Source organism: Diceros bicornis, chromosome 21, assembly GCF_020826845.1.
Source record: "Diceros bicornis minor isolate mBicDic1 chromosome 21, mDicBic1.mat.cur, whole genome shotgun sequence".
NCBI lineage: Eukaryota > Metazoa > Chordata > Mammalia > Perissodactyla > Rhinocerotidae > Diceros > Diceros bicornis.
Window position 1 is genome coordinate 1,099,826 of NC_080760.1, and position 23,430 is coordinate 1,123,255.

The window sequence follows — 23,430 nt, forward strand, 5'->3', positions numbered from 1 at the left end:
ATTGGGAATCTGTGTCAAAACTTTGTTAGGAATTATGTGATCCTTACTAGCTGGAAGTAAGGGAGATGGGGCATGAAGTTAATTCTAGGAGTTGGAGACATACCAAGTTTAGCTCAGTTCTGGGCATCTTTGAAATAGCTATACAAACTTGGTCCTACATAGTAACTTGCTATTTGGAATGAGAAAGTGCTTGCTTAAAGCAACGTGCTACATGTTCGGAATGCCCGAATTGGAAATCTGTGTCAAATCTTTGTTAGGAATTATGTGATCCTTACTAGATGGAAGTAAGGGAGATGGGGCATGAAGTTATTTCTAGGAGTTGGAGACATACCAAGTTTAGCTCAGTTCTGGACATCTTTGAAATACCTATACAAACTTGTTCCTACATAGTAACTTGCAACTTTGAATGAGAAAGTGCTTGCTTAAAGCAACGTGCTATACGTTCTGAATGTCCGAAATGGGAATCTGTGTCTAAACTTAGTTACGAATTATGTGATCCTTACTAGCAGGAAGTAAGGGAGATGGGGCATGAAGTTATTTCTAGGAGTTGGATACATACCAAGTTATCTCAGTTTTGGGAATCTTTGAAATACCTATACAAACTTGTTCCTACATAGTAACTTGCTACTTGGAATGAGAAAGTGCTTGCTTAAAGCAATGTACTATATGTTCTGAATGCCCGAATTGGGAATCTGTGTCAAAACTTTGTTAGGAATTATGCGATCCTTACTAGCTGGAAGTAAGGGAGATGGGGCATGAAGTTATTTCTAGGAGTTCGAGACATACCAAGTTTAGCTCAGTTATCAGCATCTTTGAAATACCTATACAAACTTGTTCCTACATAGTAACTTGCTACTTGGAATGAGAAAGTGCTTGCTTAAAGCAACGTTGTATATGTTCTGAATGCCTGAATTGGAAATCTGTGTCAAAACTTTGTTAGGAATTATGTGATCCTTACTAGCTGGAAGTAAGGGGGATGGGGCATGAAGTTATTACTAGGAGTTGGAGGCATGCCAAGTTTAGCTCAGTTCTGGGCTTCTTTGAAATACCTATACAAAATTGTTCCTACATAGTAACTTGCTACTTGGAATGAGAAAGTGCTTGCTTAAAGCAGTGTGCTACATGTTCTGAATGCCCGAATTGGAAAGCTGTGTCTAATCTTTGTTAGGAATTATGTGATCTTTACTAGATGGAAGTAAGGGAGATGGGGCATGAAGTTATTTCTAGGAGTTGGAGACATACCCACTTTAGCTCAGTTCTGGGCATCTTTGAAATACCTATACAAACTTGTTCCTATATAGTCACTTGCTACTTTGGATGAGAAAGTGCTTGCTTACAGCAACGTGCTATATGTTCTGAATGCCCGAATTGGGAATCTGTGTCAAAATTTTGTTAGGAATTATTTGACCCTTACTAGCTTGAAGTAAGGGAGATGGGGCATGAAGTTATTTCTAGGAGTTGGAGACATACCAAGTTTAGCTCAGTTCAGGGGATCTTTGAGAGTCCTATACAAACTTGTTCCTACATAGTAAGATGCAACTTTGAATGAGAATGTGCTTGCTTACAGCATCGTGCTATAGGTTCTGAATGCCCGAATCGGGAATCTGTGTCAAAACTTTGTTAGGAATTATGTTATCCTTACTAGATGGATGTAAGGGAGAGGGGGCATGAAGTTATTTCTAGGAGTTGGAGACATACCAAGTTTAGCTCAGCTCTATGCATCTTTGAAATACCTATACAAACTTGTTCCTACATAGTAACTTGATAGTTTGAATGAGAAAGTGCTTGCTTAAAGCAACGTGCTATATGTTCTGAATGCCCGAATTGGAAATCTGTGTCAAAACTTTGTTAGTAATTATGTGATCCTTACTAGCTGGAAGTAAGGGAGATGGGGCATGAAGTTACTTCTAGGAGTTGGAGACATACCAAGTTTAGCTCAGTCCTTGGTATCTTTGAAAAAGCTATACAAACTTGTTCCTACATAGTAACTTGCTACTTGGAATGAGAAAGTGCTTGCTTAAAGCAACGTGGTATATGTTCTGAATGCCCGAATTGGGAATCTGTGTCAAAACTTTGTTAGGAATTATGTGATCCTTACTAGCTGGAAGTAAGGGAGATGGGGCATGAAGTTATTTCTAGGAGTTGGAGACATACCAAGTTTAGCTCAGTTCTGGGCATCTTTGAAATACCTATACAAACTTGTTCCTACATAGTAACTTGCTACTTGGAATGAGAAAGTGATTGCTTAAAGCAACGTGCTATATGTTCTGAATGTCCCAATTGGGAATCTGTGTCAAACTTTGTTAGGAATTATGTGATCCTTACTAGCTGGAAGTAAGGGAGATGGGGCATGAAGTTACTTCTAGGAGTTGGAGACATACCAAGTTTAGCTCAGTTCTGGGCATCTTTGAAAAAGCTATACAAACTTGTTCCTACATAGTTACTTGCTACTTGGAATGAGAAAATGTTTGCTTAAAGCAACGTGCTATATGTTCTGAATGCCCGAAATGGGAATCTGTGTCAAAACTTTGTTAGGAATTATGTGATCCTTACTAGCTCGAAGTGAGGGAGATGGGGCCTGATGTTATTTCTAGGAGTTGGAGACATACCAAGATTAGCTCAGTTCTGGGGATATTTGAAATTCCTATGCAAACTTGTTCCTATATAGTATCTTGCAACTTTGAATGAGAATGAGCTTGCTTACAGCAACGTGCTATATGTTCTGCATGCCCTATTTTTGAATCTGTGTCAAATATTTGTTAGGAATTATGTGATCCTTACTAGCTGGAAGTAAGGGAGATGGGGCATGAAGTGATTTTTAGGAGTTGGAGACATACCAAGATTAGCTCAGTTCTGGGCATCTTTGAAATACCTATACAAACTTGTTTCTACATATGAACTTGCAACTTTGAATGAGAAAGTGCTTGCTTACAGCAACGTGCTGCAAGTTCTGAAGGCCGAATTGGGAATCTGTGTCAAATCATTCTTTAGAATTATGTGACCCTTACTAGCTTGAAGTAAGGGAGATGGGGCATGAAGTTATTTCTAGGAGTTGGAGACATACCAAGTTTAGCTCAGTTATGGGCTTCTTTCAAATACCTATACAAACTTGTTCCTACATAGTAACTTGCTACTTGGAGTGAAAAAGTGCTTGCTTAAAGCAACGTGCTCTATGTTCTGAATGCCCGAATTGGGACTCTGTGTCAAAACTTAGTTAGGAATTATGTGATCCTTACTAGCTGGAAGTAAGTGAGATGGGGCATGAAGTTATTTCTAGGAGTTGGAGACATACCAACTTTAGCTCAGTTCTGGGCATCTTTGAAATACCTATACAAACATGTTCCTTCATAGAAACTTGCTACTTGGAATGAGAAAGAGCTTACTTAAACCAACCTGCTATATGTTCTGAATGCCCGAATTGGGAATCTGTGTCAAAACTTTTTTAGGGGTTATGTGATCCTTACTAGCTGGAAGTAAGAGAGATGGGGCATGAAGTTATTTCTAGGAGTTGGAGACATACCAAGTTTAGCTCAGTTGTGGGCATCTTAGAAATAACTATACAAACTTGTTCGTACATAGTAACTTGCTACTTGGAATGAGAAAGTGCTTGCTTAAAGCAACGTGCTCTATGATCTGAATGCCCGAATTGGGAATCTGTGTCAAAACTTTGTTAGGAATTATGTGATGCTTACTAGCTGGAAGTAAGGGAGATGGGACATGAAGTTATTTCTAGGAGTTGGAGACGTACCAAGTTTAGCTCAGTTCTGGGCATCTTCGAAATACCTATACAAACTTGTTCCTACATAGTAACTTGCTACTTGGGATGAGACAGTGCTTGCTTAAAGCAACGTGCTATATGTTCTGAATACTCGAATTGGGAATCTGTGTCAAAACTTGTTAGGAATTATGTGATCCTTACTAGCTGGAAGTAAGGGAGATGGGGCATGAAGATATTTCCAGGAGTTGGAGACATACCAAGTTTAGCTCAGTTCTGGGGATCCTTGAAAGTCCTATACAAACTTGTTCCTACATAGTAACTTGCTACTTGGAATGAGATGATGCTTGCTTAAAGCAACGTGCTACATATCCTGAATGCCCGAAGTGGGAATCTGTGTCAAAAATTTGTTAGGAATTATGTGATCCTTACTAGCTGGAAGTGGCGGAGATGGGGCACCAAGTTATTTCTAGGAGTCGGAGACATACCCACTTTAGCTCAGTTCTGGGCATCTTTGAAATACATATACAAACTTTTTCCTACATAGTAACTTGCTACTTGGAATGAGAAAGTGCTTGCTTAAAGCAACGTGCTATATGTTCTGAATGCCCGAATTGGGAATCTGTGTCAAAACTTTATTAGGAGATATGTGATCCTTACAAGCTGGAAGTAAGGGAGATGGGGCATGAAGTTATTTCTAGAAGTTGGAGACATACCAGGTTTAGCGCAGTTCTGGGCATCTTTGAAAAAACTATACAAACTTGTTCCTACATCGTGACTTGCTACTTGGAATGAGATAGTGCTGGCTTAAAGCAACGTGCTATATGTTCTGAATGACCGAATTGGGAATCTGTTTCATAACTTTGTTAGGAATTATGTGATCCTTACTAGTTGAAAGTAAGGGAGAGGGGGCATGAATTTAATTCTAAGAGTTGGAGACATACCAAGTTTAGCTCAGTTATGGGCTTCTTTGAAATACCTATACCAACATTTTCCTACATAGTAACGTGCTCCTTGGAATGAGAAAGTGCAAGATTAAAGCAACGTGATATATGTTCTGAATGCCCGAATTGGGAATCTGTGTCAAAACTTTGTTAGGAATTATGTGATCCTTACTAGCTGGAAGTAAGTGAGATGGGGCAAGAAGTTATTTCTAGGAGTTGGAGACATACCAAGTTTAGCTCAGTTCTGGGCTTCTTTGAAATACCTATACAAACTTGTTCCTACATTGTAACTTGCTACTTGGAATGAGAAAATGCTTGCTCAAATCAACGTGCTCTATGTTCTGAATGCCCGAATTGGGAATCTGTGTCAAAACTTTGTTAGGAATTATGTGATCCTTACTAGCTGGAAGTAAGGGAGATGGGTCATGAAGTTATTTCTAGGAGTTGGAGGCATAACAAGTTTAGCTCAGTTCTGGGGATCTTTGAAAGTCCTATACAAACTTGTTCCTACATAGTAACTTGCAACTTTGTATGAGAATGTGCTTGCTTAAAGCAACGTGCTATATTTTCTGAATGCCCGAATTGGGAATCTGTGTCAAAATTCTGTTAGGAAATATGTGATCCTTACTAGCTGGAAGTAAGGGAGATGGGGCATGAAGTTGTTTCTAGGTGTTGGAGACATACCAAGTTTAGCTCAGTTCTGGGGATCTTTGAAAGTCCTATAGAAACTTGCTCCTACATAGTAACTTGCAATTTTGAATCAGAATGTACTTGCTTAAAGCAACGTGCTATATGTTCTGAATGCCCGAATTGGGAATCTGTGTCAAAACTTTGTTAGGAATTATGTGATCCTTACTAGCTGGATGTAAGGGAGATGGGGCATGAAGATATTTCTAGCAGTTGGAGACATACCAAGTTTAGCTCAGTTCTGGGCATCTTTGAAATACCTATACAAACTTGTTCCTACATAGAAACTTGCTACTTGGAATGAGAAAGAGCTTGCTTAAAGCAACGTACTATACGTTCTTAATGCCCGAATTGGAATCCGTGTCAAAACATTGTTAGGAGTTATGTGATCCTTACTCGTTGGAAGTAAGGGAGATGGGACATGAAGATATTTCTAGGAGTTGCAGACATACCAAGTTTAGCTCAGTTCTGGGCTTCTTTGAAATACCTATACAAACTTGTTCCTACATTGTAACTTGCTACTTGGAATGAGAAAACGCTTGCTTAAAGCAACGTGCTCTATGTTCTGAATGCCCGAATTGGGAATCTGTGTCAAAAGTTTGTTAGGAATTATGTGATCCTTACTAGCTGGAAGTAAGGGAGATGGGGCATGAAGTTATTTCTAGGAGTTGAGACATACCAAGTTTACCTCAGTTCTGGGCATCTTTGAAATACCTATACAAACTTGTTCCTACATAGTAACTTGCTACTTGGCAAGAGAAAGTGCTTGATTAAAGCAACGTTGTATATGTTCTGAATGCCCGAATTGGGAATCTGTGTCAAAACTTTGTTAGGAATTATGTGATCCTTACTAGATGGAAGTAAGCGAGATGGGGCATGATGCTATTTCTAGGAGTTGGAGACATACCACGTTTAGCTCAGTTCTGGGCTTCCTTGAAATACCTATACTAACTTGTTCCTACATAGTAACTTGCTACTTGGAATGAGAAAGTGCTTACTTAAAGCAACGTGCTGTATGTTCTGAATGCCCGAATTTGGAATCTGTGTCAAAACTTTGTTCGGAGTTATGTGATCTTTACTAGCTGGAAGTAAGGGAGATGGGGCATGAAGTTATTTCTAGGAGTTGGAGACACACCAAGTTTAGATCAGTTCTGAGCATCTTTGAAAGAGCTATACAACCTTGTTCCTACATAGTAACTTGCTCCTTGGAATGAGTAAATGTTTTCTTAAAGCAACGAGCTATATGTTCTGAATCCCGAATTGGGAATGTGTGTCAAAACTTTGTTAGGAATTATGTGATCCTTACTAGTTGGAAGTAAGGGAGATGGGGCATGAAGTTACTTCTAGGAGTTGGAGACATACCAAGTTTAGCTCAGTTCTGGGGATCTTTGAAAGTCCTATACAAACTTGTTCCTACATAGTTACTTGCAACTTTGAATGAGAATGTGCTTGCTTACTGCAACGTGCTATATGTTCTGAATGCCCGAATTAGGAATCAGTGTCAAAACTTTCTTAGGAATTATGTGATCCTTACTAGCTGGAAGTAAGGGTGATGGAGCATGAAGTTATTTCTAGGAGTTGGAGACATACCCACTTTAGCTCAGTTCTTGGCATCTTTGAAACACCTATACAAACTTGTTCCTACATAGTAACTTGCTACTTCCAATGAGAAAATGCTTGCTTAAAGCAACGTGCTACATGTTCTGAAAGCCCGAATTGGGAATCTCTGTCAAAACTATGTTTGGAATTATGTGATCCTTACTAGCTGGAAGTAAGGGAGATGGGGCATGAAGTTATTTCTAGGAGTTGGAGACATACCAAGTTTACTTCAGTTCTGGGTATCTTTAAAATAACTATACAAACTTGTTCCTACATAGTGACTTGCTATTTGGATGAGATAGTGCTTGCTTAAAGCAAAGTGATATATGTTCTGAATGCCCTAATTGGGAAGATGTGTCGTAACTTTGTTAGGAATTATGTGATCCTTAGTAGCTGAAAGTAAGGGAGATGGGGCATGAAGTTATTTCTAAGAGTTGGAGACATACCAAGTTTAGCTCAGTTATGGGCTTCTTTGAAATACCTATATCAACATTTTCCTACATAGTAACGTGCTCAATGGAATGAGAAAGTGCTTGCTTAAAGCAACGTGCTACATGTTCTGAATGCCCGAATTGGGAATCTGTGTCAAAACTTTGTTAGGAATTATGTGATCCTTACTAGCTGGAGGTAAGGGAGTTAGGGCATGAAGTATTTCTAGGAGTTGGAGACACACCAAGTTTACCTCAGTTTTGGGCATCTTTGAAATAGCTATACAAACTTATTCCTACTTAGTAAGTTGCTACATGGAAGGAGAGAATGTTTGCTTAAAGCAACGTGCTATATGTTCTGAATGCCCGAATTGGGAATCTCTGTCAAAACTTTGTTAGGAATTATGTGATCCTTACTAGCTGGAAGTAAGGGAGATGAGGCCTGAAGTTATTTATAGGAGTTGGAGACATACCAAGTTTAGCTCAGTTCTGGGCATCTTTGAAATACCTATACAAACTTGTTCCTACATAGTAACTTGCTACTTGGAATGAGAAAGTGCTTGCTTAAAACAACGTGATATATGTTCTGAATGCCCGAATTGGGAATCTGTGTCAAAACTTTGTTAGGAATTATGTGATCCTTACTAGCTGGAAGTAAGTGAGTTGGGGCAAGAAGTTATTTCTAGGAGTTGAAGACATATCAAGTTTAGCTCAGTTCTGGGCTTCTTTGAAATACCTATACAAACTTGTTCCTACATTGTAACTTGCTACTTGGAATGAGAAAATGCTTGCTTAAAGCAACGTGCTCTATGTTCTGAATGCCCGAACTGGGAACCTGTGTCAAAACTTTGTTAGGAATTATGTGATCCTTACTAGCTGGAAGTAAGGGAGATGCGTCATGAAGTTATTTCTATGAGTTGGAGGCATAACAAGTGTAGCTCAGTTCCGGGGCTCTTTGAAAGTCCTATACAAACTTGTTCCTACATAGTAACTTGCAACTTTGAATGAGAATGTGCTTGCCTAAAGAAACGTGCTATATTTTCTGAATGCCCGAATTGGGAATCTGAGTCAAAACTTTGTTAGGAATTATGTGATCCTTACTAGCAGGAAGTGGCGGAGATGGGGCACCAAGTTATTTCTAGGAGTCGGAGACATACCCACTTTAGCTCAGTTCTGGACATCTTTGAAATACCTATACAAACTTTTTCCTACATAGTAACTTGCTGCTTGGAATGAGAATGTGCTTGGTCAAAGCAACGTGCTATATGTTCTGAATGCCCGAATTGGGAATCTGTGTCAAAACTTTGTTAGGAATTATGTAATCCTTACTAGCTGGAAGTAAGGGAGATGGGGCATGAAGTTATTTCTAGAAGTTGGAGACATACCAAGTATAGCTCAGTTCTGGGCATCTTTGAAATACCTATACAAACTTGTTCCTACATAGTAACTTGGTACTTGGAATGAGACAGTGCTTGCTTAAAGCAACGTGCTATATGTTCTGAATGCCCGAATTGGGAATCTGTGTCAAAACTTTGTTAGGAATTATGTGATGCTTACTAGATGGAAGTAAGGGAGATGGGGCAGGATGTTATTTCTAAGAGTTGGAGACATACCAATTTTAGCTCAGTTCTAGGCTTCTTTGAAACACCTATACAAACTTGTTCCTACATAGTAACTTGATAGTTTGAATGAGAAAGTCTTTGCTTAAAGCAACGTGCTATATGTTCTGAATGCCCGAATTGGGAATCTGTGTCAAAACTTTGTTAGGAATTATGTGATCCTTACTAGCTGGAAGTAAGGGAGATGGGGCATGAAGATATTTCTAGGAGTTGGAGACATACCACGTTTAGCTCAGTTCTGGGGATTTTTGAAAGTCCTATACAAACTTGTTCCTACATAGGATCTTCCTACTTGGAATGAGAAGGTGCTTGCTTAAAGCAACGTGCTATATGTTCTGAATGCGCGAATAGGGAATCTGTGTCAAAACTTTCTAGGAATTATGTGATCCTTACTAGCTGGAAGGAAGGGAGATGGGGCATGATGTTATTTCTAGGAGTTGGAGACTTACCAAGTTTAGCTCAGTTCTGGGCATCTTTGAAAGTCCTATACAAACTTGTTCCTACATAGTAACTGGCTACTTTGAATGAGAATGTGCTTGCTTAAAGCAACGTGCTATATGTTCTGAATGCCCGAATTGGGAATCTGAGTCAAATCTTTGTTGGGAATTATGTGATTCTTATTAGCTTGAAGTGAGAGAGATGGGGCGTGAAATTATTTCTTGGAGTTGGAGAAATACTAAGTTTAGCTCAGTTCTGTGGATCTTTGAAATACCTATACAAACTTGTTCCTACATAGTAACTTGCAATTTTGAATGAGAATGTGCTTGCTTACAGCTACGTGCTATATGTTCTGAATTCCCGAATTGGAAATCTGTGTCGAAACTTTGTTAGGAATTATGTGATCTTTACTAGCTGAATGTAAGGGAGATGGGGCATGAAGTTATTTCTAGCAGTTGGAGACATACCAAGTTTAGCTCAGTTCTAGGCATCTTTGAAATACCTATACAAACTGGTTCCTACATAGAAACTTGCTACTTGGAATGAGAAAGAGCTTGCTTAAAGCAACGTACTATATGTTCTGAATGCCCGAATTGGGAATCTGTGTCAAAACATTGTTAGGAGTTATGTGATCCTTACTAGTTGGAAGTAAGGGAGATGGGGCATGAAGTTATTTCTAGTTGTTGGAGACATACCAAGTTTAGCTCAGTTCTGGGCATCTTTGAAACACCTATACAAACTTGTTCGTACATAGAAACTTGCTACTTGGAATGAGAAAATGTTTGCTTAAAGCAACGTGCTATATGTTCTGAATGCAAGAATTGGGAATCTGTGTCAAAACTTTGTTAGGAATTATGTGATCCTTACTAGCTGGAAGTGAGGGAGATGGGGCCTGAAGTTATTTCTAGGAATTGGAGAGACACCAAGTTTAGTTCAGTTCTGGGCATCTTTGAAATAGCTATACAAACTTGTTCCTACATAGTAACTTGCTCCTTGGAATGAGTAAATGTTTTCTTAAAGCAACGTGCTATATGTTCTGAATGCCCGAATTGGGAATGTGTGTCAAAACTTTGTTAGGAATTATGTGATCCTTACTAGCTGGAAGTAAGAGAGATGGGGCATGAAGTTATTTCTAGGAGTTGGAGACATACCAAGATTAGCTCAGTTCTGGGCATCTTTGAAAGACCTATATAAACTTGTTCCTACGTAGTAATTTCCTACTTGGAATGAGAACGTGCTTGCTTAAAGCAACGTGCTATATGTTCTGAATGCCCGAATTGGAAATCTGTGTCAAAACTTTCTAGGAATTATGTGATCCTTACTAGCTGGAAAGAAGGCAGATGTGGCATGATGTTATTTCTAGGAGTTGGAGACTTACCAAGTTTAGCTCAGTTCTGGGCATCTTTGAAAGTCCTATACAAACTTGTTCCTACATAGTAACTTGCTACTTTGAATGAGAAATTGCTTGCTTAAAGCAACGTGCTATATGTTCTGAATGCCCGAATTGGGAATCTGAGTCAAATCTTTGTTGGGAATTATGTGATCCTTACAAGCTGGAAGTGAGGGAGATGGGGCCTGAAGTTATTTCTTGGAATTGGAGAAATACCAAGTTTAGCTCAATTCTGTGGATCTTTGAAATAACCTATACAAACATTTTCCTACATAGCAACTTGCAACTTTGAATGAGAATGTGCTTGCTTACAGCAACGTGCTATATGTTCTGAATGCCCGAATTGGGAATCAGTGTCAAAACTTTCTTAGGAATTATGTGATCCTTACTAGCTGGAAGTAAGGGAGATGGGGCATGAAGTTATTTCTAGGAGTTGGAGACATACCCACTTTAGCTCAGTTCTTGGCATCTTTGAAACACCTATACAAACTTGTTCCTACATAGTAACTTGCTACTTCCAATGAGAAAATGCTTGCTTAAAGCAACGTGCTACATGATCTGAATGCCCGAATTGGGAATCTGTGTCAAAACTTTGTTTGGAATTATGTGATCCTTACTAGCTGGAAGTAAGGGAGATGGGGCATGAAGTTATTTCTAGGAGTTGGAGACACACCAAGTTTAGCACAGTTCTGGGCATCTTTGAAAGAGCTATACAAACTTGTTCCTACATAGTAACTTGCTCCTTGTAATGAGTAAATATTTTCTTAAAGCAACGTGCTATATGTTCTGAATGCCCGAAGTGGGAATCTGTGTCAAAACTTTGTTAGGATTTATGTGATCCTTACTAGATGGAAGTAAGGGAGATGGGGCATGAAGGTATTTCTAGGAGTTGGAGACATCCCAAGTTTAGCTCAGTTCTGGGCATCTTTGAAATACCTATACAAACTTGTTCCTACATAGTAACTTGCTACTTGGAATGAGAAAGTGCTTGTTTAAAGCAACGTGGTATATGTTCTGAATGCCCGAATTGGGAATCTGTGTCAAAATTTTGTTAGGAATTATGTGATCCTTACTAGCTGGAAGTAAGGGAGATGGGGAATGAAGTTATTTCTAGGAGTTGGAGACATACCAAGTTTAGCTCAGTTCTGGGGATCTTTAAAAGTCCTATAGAAACTTGCTCCTACCTAGTAACTTGCAATTTTGAATCAGAATGCGCTTGCTTAAAGCAACGTGCTATAAGTTCTGAATGCCCGAATTGGGAATCTGTGTCTAAACTTTGTAAGGAATTATGTGATCCTTACTAGCTGGAAGTAAGGGAGATGGGGCATGAAGATATTTCTAGGAGTTGGAGACATACCAAGTTTAGCTCAGTTCTGGGCATCTTTGAAATACCTATACAAACTTGTTCCTACATCGAAACTTGCTACTTGGAATCAGAAAATGTTTTCTTAAAGCAACGTGCTATATGTTCTGAATGCCCGAATTGGGAATCTGTGTCAAAACTTTGTTAGGAATTATGTGATCCTTACTAGCTGGAAGTAAGGGAGATGGGGCATGAAGTTATTTCTAGAAGTTGAGGCATACCAAGTTTAGCTTAGTTCTGGGCATCTTTGAAATATCTATACAAACTTGTTCCTACATAGTAACTTGCTACTTGGATTGAGAAAGTGCTTGCTTAAAGGAACGTGCTAAATGTTCTGAATGCCCGAATTGGGAATCTGTGTCAAAATTTTGTTAGGAATTATGTGATCCTTACTAGCTGGAAGTAAGGGAGATGGGGCATGAAGTTATTTCTAGAAGTTGGAGACATACCAAGTTTAGCTCAGTTCTGGGCATCTTTGTAATACCTATACAAACTTTTTCCTACATAGAAACTTGCTACTTGGAATGAGAAAGAGCTTGCTTAAAGCAACGTACTATATGTTCTGAATGCTCGAATTTGGAATCTGTGTCAAAACATTGTTAGGAGTTATGTGATCCTTACTAGTTGGAAGTAAGGGAGATGGGGCATGAAGATATTTCTAGGAGTTGGAGACATACCAAGTTTAGCTCAGTGCTGGGCATCTTTGAAATACCTATACAAACTTGTTCCTACATAGAAACTTGTTACTTGGAATGAGAAAATGTTTTCTTAAAGCAACGTGCTATATGTTGTGAATGCCCGAATTGGGAATGTGTGTCAAAACTTTGTTAGGAGTTATGTGATCCTTACTAGCTGGAAGTAAGGGAGATGGGACATGAAGATATTTCTAGGAGTTGGAGACACACCAAGTTTAGCTCAGTTCTGGGCTTCTTTGAAATACCTATACAAACTTGTTCCTACATAGTAACTTGCTACTTGAAATGAGAAAGTGCTTGCTTAAAGCAACGTGCTATATGTTCTGAATGCCCGAATTGGGAATCTGTGTCAAAACTTTGTTAGGAATTATGTGATCCTTACTAGCTGGAAGTAAGGGAGATGGGGCATGAAGTTATTTCTAGGAGTTGAGACATACCAAGTTTAGCTCAGTTCTGGGCATCTTTGAAATACCTATACAAACTTGTTCCTACATAGTAACTTGCTACTCGGAATCAGAAAGTGCTTGCTTAAAGCAACGTGCTATATGTTCTGAATGCCCGAATTGGGAATCTGTGTCAAAACTTTGTTAGGAATTATGTGATCCTTACTAGCTGGAAGTAAGCGAGATGGGGCATGATGTTATTTCTAGGAGTTGGAGACATACCACGTTTAGCTCAGTTCTGGGCATCTTTGAAATACCTATACAAACTTGTTCCTACATAGTAACTTGCTACTTGGAATGAGAAAGTGCTTGCTTAAAGCAACGTGCTATATGTTCTGAATTCCAGAATTGGGAATCTGTGTCAAAACTTTGTAAGGAATTATGTGATCCTTACTAGTTGGAAGTAAGGGAGATGGGGCATTAAGTTATTTCTAGGAGTTGGAGACACACAAAGTTTAGCTCAGTTCTGGGCATCTTTGAAATAGCTATACAAACTAGTTCCTACATAGTAACTTACTCCTTGGAATGAGAAAATGTTTGCTTAAAGCAACGTGCTATATGTTCTGAATGCCCGAATTGGGAATCTGTGTCAAAACTTTGTTAGGAATTATGTGATCCTTATTAGCTGGAAGTAAGGGAGATGGGGCATGAAGGTATTTCTAGGATTTGGAGACATAACAAGTTTAGCTCAGTTCTGGGCATCTTTGAAATACCTATACAAACTTGTTCCTACATAGTAACTTGCTACTTGGAATGAGAAAGTGCTTGTTTGAAGCAACGAGCTATATGTTCTGAATGCCAGAATTGGGAATCTATGTCAAAATTTTGTTAGGAATTATGTGATCCTTACTAGCTGGAAGTAAGGGAGATGGGGCATGAAGTTATTTCTAGGAGTTGGAGACATACCAAGTTTAGCTCAGTTATGGGGATCTTTGAAAGTCCTATAGAAACTTGCTCCTACATAGTAACTTGCAATTTTGAATCAGAATGTGCTTGCTTAAAGCAACATGCTATATGTTGTGAATGCCCGAATTGGGAATCTGTGTCAAAACTTTGTTAGGAATTATGTGATCCTTACTAGCTGAAAGTAAGGGAGATGGGGCATGAAGTTATTTCTAGGAGTTGAGACATACCAAGTTTAGCTCAGTTCTGGGCATCTTTGAAATACCTATACAAACTTGTTCCTACATAGTAACTTGCTACTTGGAATGAGAAAGTGCTTGCTTAAAGCAACGTGCTATATGTTCTGAACGCCCGAATTGGGAATATGTGTCAAAACTTTGTAAGGAATTATGTGATCCTTACTAGCTGGAAGTAAGGGAGATGGGGCATGAAGTTATTTCTAGGTGTTGGAGACATACCAAGTTTAGCTCAGTACTGGGCATCTTTGAAATAGCTATACAAACTTGTTCCTACATTGTAACTTGCTACTTGGAATGAGAAAATGTTTGCTTACAGCAAAGTGCTATATGTTCTGAATGCCCGAATTGGGAATCTGTGTGAAAACTTTGTTGGGAATTATGTGATCCTTACTAGCTGGAAGTAAGGGAGATGGGGCATGAAGTTATTTCTAGGAGTAGGAGACATACCAAGTTTAGCTCAGTTCTGGGGATCTTTGAAAGTCCTATAGAAACTTGCTCCTACATAGTAACTTGCAATTTTGAATCAGAATGTGCTTGCTTAAAGCAACGTGCTATATGTTCTGAATGCCCGAAGTGGGAATCTGTGTCAAAACTTTGTTAGGAATTATGTGATCCTTACTAGCTGGAAGTAAGGGAGATGGGGCATGAAGTTATTTCTAGGAGTTGGAGACATACCAAGTTTAGCTCAGTTCTGGGCATCTTTGTAATACCTATACAAACTTTTTCCTACATAGAAACTTGCTACTTGGAATGAGAAAGAGCTTGCTTAAAGCAACGTACTATATGTTCTGAATGCTCGAATTTGGAATCTGTGTCAAAACATTGTTAGGAGTTATGTGATCCTTACTAGTTGGAAGTAAGGGAGATGGGGCATGAAGATATTTCTAGGAGTTGGAGACATACCAAGTTTAGCTCAGTGCTGGGCATCTTTGAAATACCTATACAAACTTGTTCCTACATAGAAACTTGTTACTTGGAATGAGAAAATGTTTTCTTAAAGCAACGTGCTATATGTTCTGAATGCCCGAATTGGGAATGTGTGTCAAAACTTTGTTAGGAATTATGTGATCCTTACTAGCTGGAAGTAAGGGAGATGGGGCATGAAGTTATTTCTAGGAGTTGAGACATACCAAGTTTAGCTCAGTTCTGGGCATCTTTGAAATACCTATACAAACTTGTTTCTACATAGTAACTTGCTACTTGTTTTGAGAAAGTGCTTGCTTAAAGCAACGTGCTATATGTTCTGAATGCCCGAATTTGGAATCTGTGTCAAAACTTTGTTAGGAGTTATGTGATCCTTACTAGCTGGAAGTAAGGGAGATGGGGCATGAAGTTATTTCTATGAGTTGGAGACATACCAAGTTTAGCTCAGTTCTGGCCATCTTTGAAATAGCTATACAAACTTGTTCCTACATAGTAACTTGCTACTTGGAATGAGAAAATGTTTTCTTAAAGCAACGTGCTATATGTTCTGAATGCCCGAATTGGGAATCTGTGTCAAAAATTTGTTAGGAATTATGTGATCCTTACTAGCTGGAAGTAAGGGAGATGGGGCATGAAGATATTTCTAGGAGTTGGAGACACACCAAGTTTAGCTCAGTTCTGGGCTTCTTTGAAATACCTATACAAACTTGTTCCTACATAGTAACTTGCTACTTGAAATGAGAAAGTGCTTGCTTAAAGCAACGTGCTATATGTTCTGAATGCCCGAATTGGGAATCTGTGTCAAAACTTTGTTAGGAATTATGTGATCCTTACTAGCTGGAAGTAAGGGAGATGGGGCATGAAGATATTTCTAGGAGTTGAGACATACCAAGTTTAGCTCAGTTCTGGGCATCTTTGAAATACCTATACAAACTTGTTCCTACATAGTAACTTGCTACTCGGAATGAGAAAGTGCTTGCTTAAAGCAACATGCTATATGTTCTGAATGCCCGATTTGGGAATCTGTGTCAAAACTTTGTTAGGAATTATGTGATCCTGACTAGCTGGAAGTAAGCGAGATGGGGCATGATGTTATTTCTAGGAGTTGGAGACATACCACGTTTAGCTCAGTTCTGGGCATCTTTGAAATACCTATACAAACTTGTTCCTACATAGTAACTTGCTACTTGGAATGAGAAAGTGCTTGCTTAAAGCAACGTGCTATATGTTCTGAATTCCAGAATTGGGAATCTGTGTCAAAACTTTGTAAGGAATTATGTGATCCTTACTAGTTGGAAGTAAGGGAGATGGGGCATTAAGTTATTTCTAGGAGTTGGAGACACACCAAGTTTAGCTCAGTTCTGGGCATCTTTGAAATAGCTATACAAACTTGTTCCTACATAGTAACTTGCTACTTGGAATGAGAAAGTGCTTGTTTGAAGCAACGAGCTATATGTTCTGAATGCCCGAATTGGGAATCTGTGTCAAAATTTTGTTAGGAATTATGTGATCCTTACTAGCTGGAAGTAAGGGAGATGGGGCATGAAGTTATTTCTAGGAGTTGGAGACATACCAAGTTTAGCTCAGTTCTGGGGATCTTTGAAAGTCCTGTAGAAACTTGCTCCTACATAGTAACTTGCAATTTTGAATCAGAATGTGCTTGCTTAAAGCAACGTGCTATATGTTCTGAATGCCCGAATTGAGAATCTGTGTCAAAACTTTGTTAGGAATTATGTGATCCTTACTAGCTGGAAGTAAGGGAGATGGGGCATGAAGTTATTTCTAGGAGTTGGAGAGACACCAAGTGTAGCTCAGTTCTGGGCATCTTTGAAATAGCTATACAAACTTGTTCCTACATAGTAACTTGCTCCTTGGAATGAGTAAATGTTTTCTTAAAGCAACGTGCTATATGTTCTGAATGCCCGAATTGGGAATCTGTCTCAAATCTTTGTTAGGAATTATGTGATCCTTACTAGCTGGAAGTAAGGGAGATGGGGCATGAAGTTATTTCTAGGAGTTGGAGACATACGGACTTAGCTCAGTTCTGGGCATCTTTGAAATACCTATAGAAACTTCTTCCTACATAGTAACTTGCTACTTGGAATGAGAAAGTGCTTGCTTACAGCAACGTGCTACATGTTCTGAATGCCCGAATTGGGAATCTGTGTCAAAACTTTTTTAGGAATTATGTGATCCTTACTAGCTGGAAGTAAGGGAGATGGGGCATGAAGTTATTTCTAGGAGTTGGAGACATACCAAGTTTAGCTCAGTTCTGGGCATCTTTGAATTACCTATACAAACTTGTTCCTACATAGTAACTTGCAACTTTGAATGAGAATGTGCTTGCTTACAGCAACGTGCTATATGTTCTGAATGCACGAATTGGGAATCTGTGTCAAAACTTTGTTAGAAATTATGTGATCCTTACTAGCTGGAAGTAAGGGAGATGGGGCATGAAGTTATTTCTAGGAGTTGGAGACCTACAACGTTTAGCTCAGTTCTGGGCATCTTTGAAATACCTAAACAAACTTGTTCCTACATAGTAACTTGCAACTTTGAATGAGAATGTGCTTGCTTACAGCAACGTGCTATATGTTCTGAATGCCCGAATTGGGAATCTGTGTCAAAACTTTGTTAGGAATTATGTGATCCTTACTAGCTGGAAGTAAGGGAGATGGGGCATGAAGTTATTTTTAGGAGTTGGAGACATACCAAGTTTAGCTCCGTTCTAGGCATATTAGAAATACCTATACAAACTTGTTCCTACATAGTAACTTGCAACTTTGAATGAGATTGTGCTTGCTTACAGCAACGTGCTATATGTTCTGAATTCCCGAATTGGGAATCTGTATCAAAACTTTGTTAGGAATTATGTGATCCTTACTAGCTGGAAGAAAGGGTGATGGGGCATGAAGTTATTTCTAGGAGTTGGAGACATACCAAGTTTAGCTCAGTTCTGGGCATCTTTGAAATACCTATACAAACTTGTTCCTACATAGTAACTTGCAACTTTGAATGAGAATGTGCTTGCTTACAGCATCGTGACATATGTTCTCAAAGACCGAATTGGGAATCTGTGTCAAAATTTTTTTAGGAATTATGTGATCCTTACAAGCTGGAAATAAGGGAGTTGGGGCATGAAGTTATTTCTAGAGGTTGGAGACATACCAAGTTTAGCTCAGTTCTGGGCATCTTTGAAATACCTATACAAACTTGTTCTTAAATAGTAACTTGCAACTTTGAACGAGAATGTGCTTGCTTACAGCAACGTGCTATATGTTCTAAATGCCCGAATTGGGAATCTGTGTCAAAACTTTGTTAGGAATTATGTGATCCTTACTAGATGGAAGTAAGTCAGATGGGGCATGAAGTTATTTCTAGGAGTTGGAGACATACCCACTTTAGCTCAGTTCTGGGCATCGTTGAAATACCTATAGAAACTTCTTCCTACATAGTAACTTACTACTTGGAATGAGAAAGTTCTTGCTTAAAGCAACGTGCTACATGTTCTGAATGATCGAATTGGGAATCTTTGTCAAAACTTTGTTAGGAATTATGTGATCCTTACTATCTGGAAGTAAGGGAGATGGGGCATGAGGTTATTTCTAGGAGTTGGAGACATACCCACTTTAGCTCAGTTCTGGGCATCGTTGAAATACCTATAGAAACTTCTTCCTACATAGTAACTTGCTACTTGGAATGAGAAAGTGCTTGCTTAAAGCAACGTGCTACATGTTCTGAATGATCGAATTGGGAATCTGTGTCAAAACATTGTTAGGAATTATGTGATCCTTTCTATCTGCAAGTAAGGGAGATGGGGCATGAGGTTATTTCTAGGAGTTGGAGACATACCAAGTTTAGCTCACTTCTGGGCATCTTTGAAATACCTATACAAACTTGTTCCTACATAGTAACTTTAAACATTGAATAAGAATGTGCTTGCTTACAGCAACGTGCTATATGTTCTGAATGCCCGAATTGGGAATCTGTGTCAAAACTTTGTTAGGAATTATGTGATCCTTACTAGATGGAAGTAAGGGAGATGGGGCATGAAGTTATTTGTATGCGTTGGAGACATACAACGTTTAATTCAGTTCTGGGCATCTTTGAAATACCTATACAAACTTGTTCCTACATAGTAACTTGCAACTTTGAATGAGAATGTGCTTGCTTACAGCAACGTGATACATGTTCTACATGCCCGAATTTGAAATCAGTGTCAAAAATTTTGTTAGGAATTATGTGATCCTTACAAGCTGGAAGTAAGAGAGATGGGGCATGAAGTTATTTCTAGGAGTTGGACACATACCAAGATTTGCTCAGTTCTGGGCATCTTTGAAATACCTAAACAAACTTGTTCCTACATAGTAACTGGCAACTTTGTATGAGAATGTGCTTTGTGACAGCAACGTGGTATATGATCTGAATGCCCGAATTGGGAATCTGTGTCAAAACTTTGTTAGGAATTATTTGATCCCTACTAGATGGAAGTAAGGGAGATGGGGCATGAAGTTATTTCTAGGAGTTGGAGACATACCCACTTAAGCTCAGTTCTGGGCATCTTTGAAATACCTATACAAACTTGTTCCTACATAGTAACTTGCCACTTTGAATGAGAATGTGCTTGCATACAGCAACGTGCTATATGTTCTGAATGCCCGAATTGGGAATCTGTGTCAAAACTTTGTTAGGAATTATGTGATCCTTACTAGCTGGAAGTAAGGGAGTTGGGGCATGAAGTTATTTCTAGGAGTTGGAGACATACCCACTTTAGCTCAGTTCTGGGCATCTTTGAAATACCTATAGTAACTTCTTCCTAGATAGTAACTTGCTACTTGGAATGAGAAAGTGCTTGCTTAAAGCAACGTGCTACATGTTCTGAATGCCCGAATTGGGAATCTGTGTCAAAACTTTTTTAGGAATTATGTGATCCTTACTAGCTGGAAGTAAGGGAGATGGGGCATGAAGTTATTTCTAGGAGTTGGAGACATACCAAGTTTAGCTCCGTTCTAGGCATATTTGAAATACCTATACAAACTTGTTCCTACATAGTAACTTGCAACTTTGAATGAGATTGTGCTTGCTTACAGCAACGTGTTATATGTTCTGAATGCCCGAATTGGGAATCTGTGTCAAATCTTTGTTAGGAATTATGTGATCCTTACTAGCTGGAAGTAAGGGAGATGGGGCATGAAGTTATTTCTAGGAGTTGGACACATACCAAGTTTAGCTCAGTTCTGGGCATCTTTGAAATACCTATACAAACTTGTTCCTACATAGTAACATGTAACTTTGATTGAGAATGTGCTTGCTTACAGCAACGTGCTATATGTTCTGAATGCCCGAATTGGGAATCTGTGTCAAAAATTTGTTAGAAATTATGTGATCCTTAGTAGATGGAAGTAAGGGAGATGGGGCATGAAGTTATTTGTAGGAGTTGGAGACATACAACGTTTAGCTCAGTTCTGGGCTTCTTTGAAATACCTATACAAACTTGTTCCTACATAGTAACTTGCAACTTTGAATGAGAATGTGCTTGCTTACAGCAACGTGCTACATGTTCTGAATGCCCGAATTGGGAATCTGTGTCAAAAATTTTGTTAGGAATTATGTGATCCTTACTAGCTGGACGTAAGGGAGTTGGGGCATGAAGTTATTTCTAGGAGTTGGACACATACCAAGTTTTGCTCAGTTCTGGGCATCCTTGAAATACCTAAAAAAACTTGTTCCTACATAGTAACTTGCAACTTTGAATGAGAATGTGGTTGCTTACAGCAACGTGCTATATGTTCTGAATGCCCGAATTGGGAATCTGTGTCAAAACTTTGTTAGGAATTATGTGATCCTTACTAGCTGGAAGTAAGGGAGATGGGGCATGAAGATATTTCTAGGAGTTGGAGACATACCAAGTTTAGCTCAGTTCTGGGCATCTTTGAAATACCTATACAAACTTGTTCCTACATAGTAACTTGCAACTTTGAATGAGAATGTGCTTGCTTACAGCAACCTGCTATATGTTCTGAAAGACAGAATTGGGAATCTGTGTCAAAATTTTTTTAGGAATTATGTGATCCTTACAAGCTGGAAATAAGGGAGTTGGGGCATGAAGTTATTTCTAGAGGTTGGAGACATACCAAGTTTAGCTCAGTTCTGGGCATCTTTGAAATACATATACAAACTTGTTCCTACATAGTAACTTGCAACTTTGAACGAGAATGTGCTTGCTTACAGCAACGTGCTATATGTTCTGAATGCCAGAATTGGGAATCTGTGTCAAAACTTTGTTAGGAATTATGTGATCCTTACTAGCTGGAAGTAAGGGAGATGGAGCATGAAGTTATTTCTAGGAGTTGGAGTCATACAACGTTTTGCTCAGTTCTGGACATCTTTGAAATACCTATACAAACTTGTTCCTACACAGTAACTTGCAACTTTGAATGAGAATGTGCTTGCTTACAGCAACGTGCTATATGATCTGAATGCCAGAATTGGGAATCTGTGTCAAAACTTTGTTAGGAATTATGTGATCCTTACTAGCTGGAAGTAAGGGAGATGGGGTATGAAGATATTTCTAGGAGTTGGAGACATACCAAGTTTAGCTCAGTTCTGGGCATCTTTGAAATACCTATACAAACTTCTTCCTACATAGTAACTTGCCACTTTGAATGAGAATGTGCTTGCTTACAGCAACGTGCTATATGTTCTGAATGCCCGAATTGGGAATCTGTGTCAAAACTTTGTTAGCACTTATGTGATCCTTACAAGCTGGAGGTAAGGGAGTTGGGGCATGAAGTTATTTCTAGGAGTTGGAGAAATACCAAGTTTAGCTCAGTTCTGGGCATCTTTGAAATACCTATACAAACTTGTTGCTACATAGTAACTTGCCACTTTGAATGAGAATGTGCTTGCTTACAGCAACGTGCTATATGTTCTGAATGCCCGAATTGGGAATCTGTGTCAAAACTTTGTTAGGAATTATGTGATCCTTACTAGCTGGAAGTATGGGAGATGGGGTATGAAGATATTTCTAGGAGTTGGAGACATACCCACTTTAGCTCAGTTCTGGGCATCTTTGAAATACCTATACAAACTTGTTCCTACATAGTAACTTGCAACTTTGAATGAGAATGTGCTTGCTTACAGCAACGTGCTATATGTTCTGAATGCCCGAATTGGGAATCTGTGTCAAAACTTTGTTAGGAATTATGTGATCCTTACTAGCTGGAAGTAAGGGAGTTGGGGCATGAAGTTATTTCTAGGAGTTGGAGACATACCCTCTTTAGCTCAGTTCTGGGCATCTTTGAAATACCTGAAGAAACTTCTTCCTACATAGTAACTTGCTACTTGGAATGAGAAAGTGCTTGTTTAAAGCAACGTGCTACATGATCTGAATGCCCGAATTGGGAATCTGTGTCAAAACTTTGTTAGGAATTATGTGATCCTTACTAGCTGGAAGTAAGGGAGATGGGGCATGAAGTTATTTCTAGGAGTTGAAGACATACAACGTTTAGCACAGTTCTGGGCATCTTTGAAATACCTATACAAACTTGTTCCTACATAGTAACTGGCAACTTTGAATGAGAATGTGCTTGCTTACAGCAACGTGCTATATGTTCTGAATGCCCGAATTGGGAATCTGTGTCAAAACTTTGTTAGGAATTATGTGATCCTTACTAGCACGAAGTAAGGGAGAGGGGGCATGAAGTTATTTCTAGGAGTTGGAGACATACAACGTTTAGCTCAGTTCTGAGCATCTTTGAAATACCTATACAAACTTGTTCCTACATAGTAACTTGCAACTTTGAATGAGAATGTGCTTGCTTACAGCAACGTGCTATATGTTCTGAATGCCCGAATTGGGAATCTGTTTCAAAACTTTGTTAGGAATTATGTGATCCTTACTAGCTGCAAGTAAGGGAGATGGGGCATGAAGTTATTTCTAGGAGTTGGAGACATACCAAATTTTGCTCAGTTCTGGGCATCTTTGAAATACCTGTACAAACTTGTTCCTACATAGTAACTTGGAACTTTGAATGAGAATGC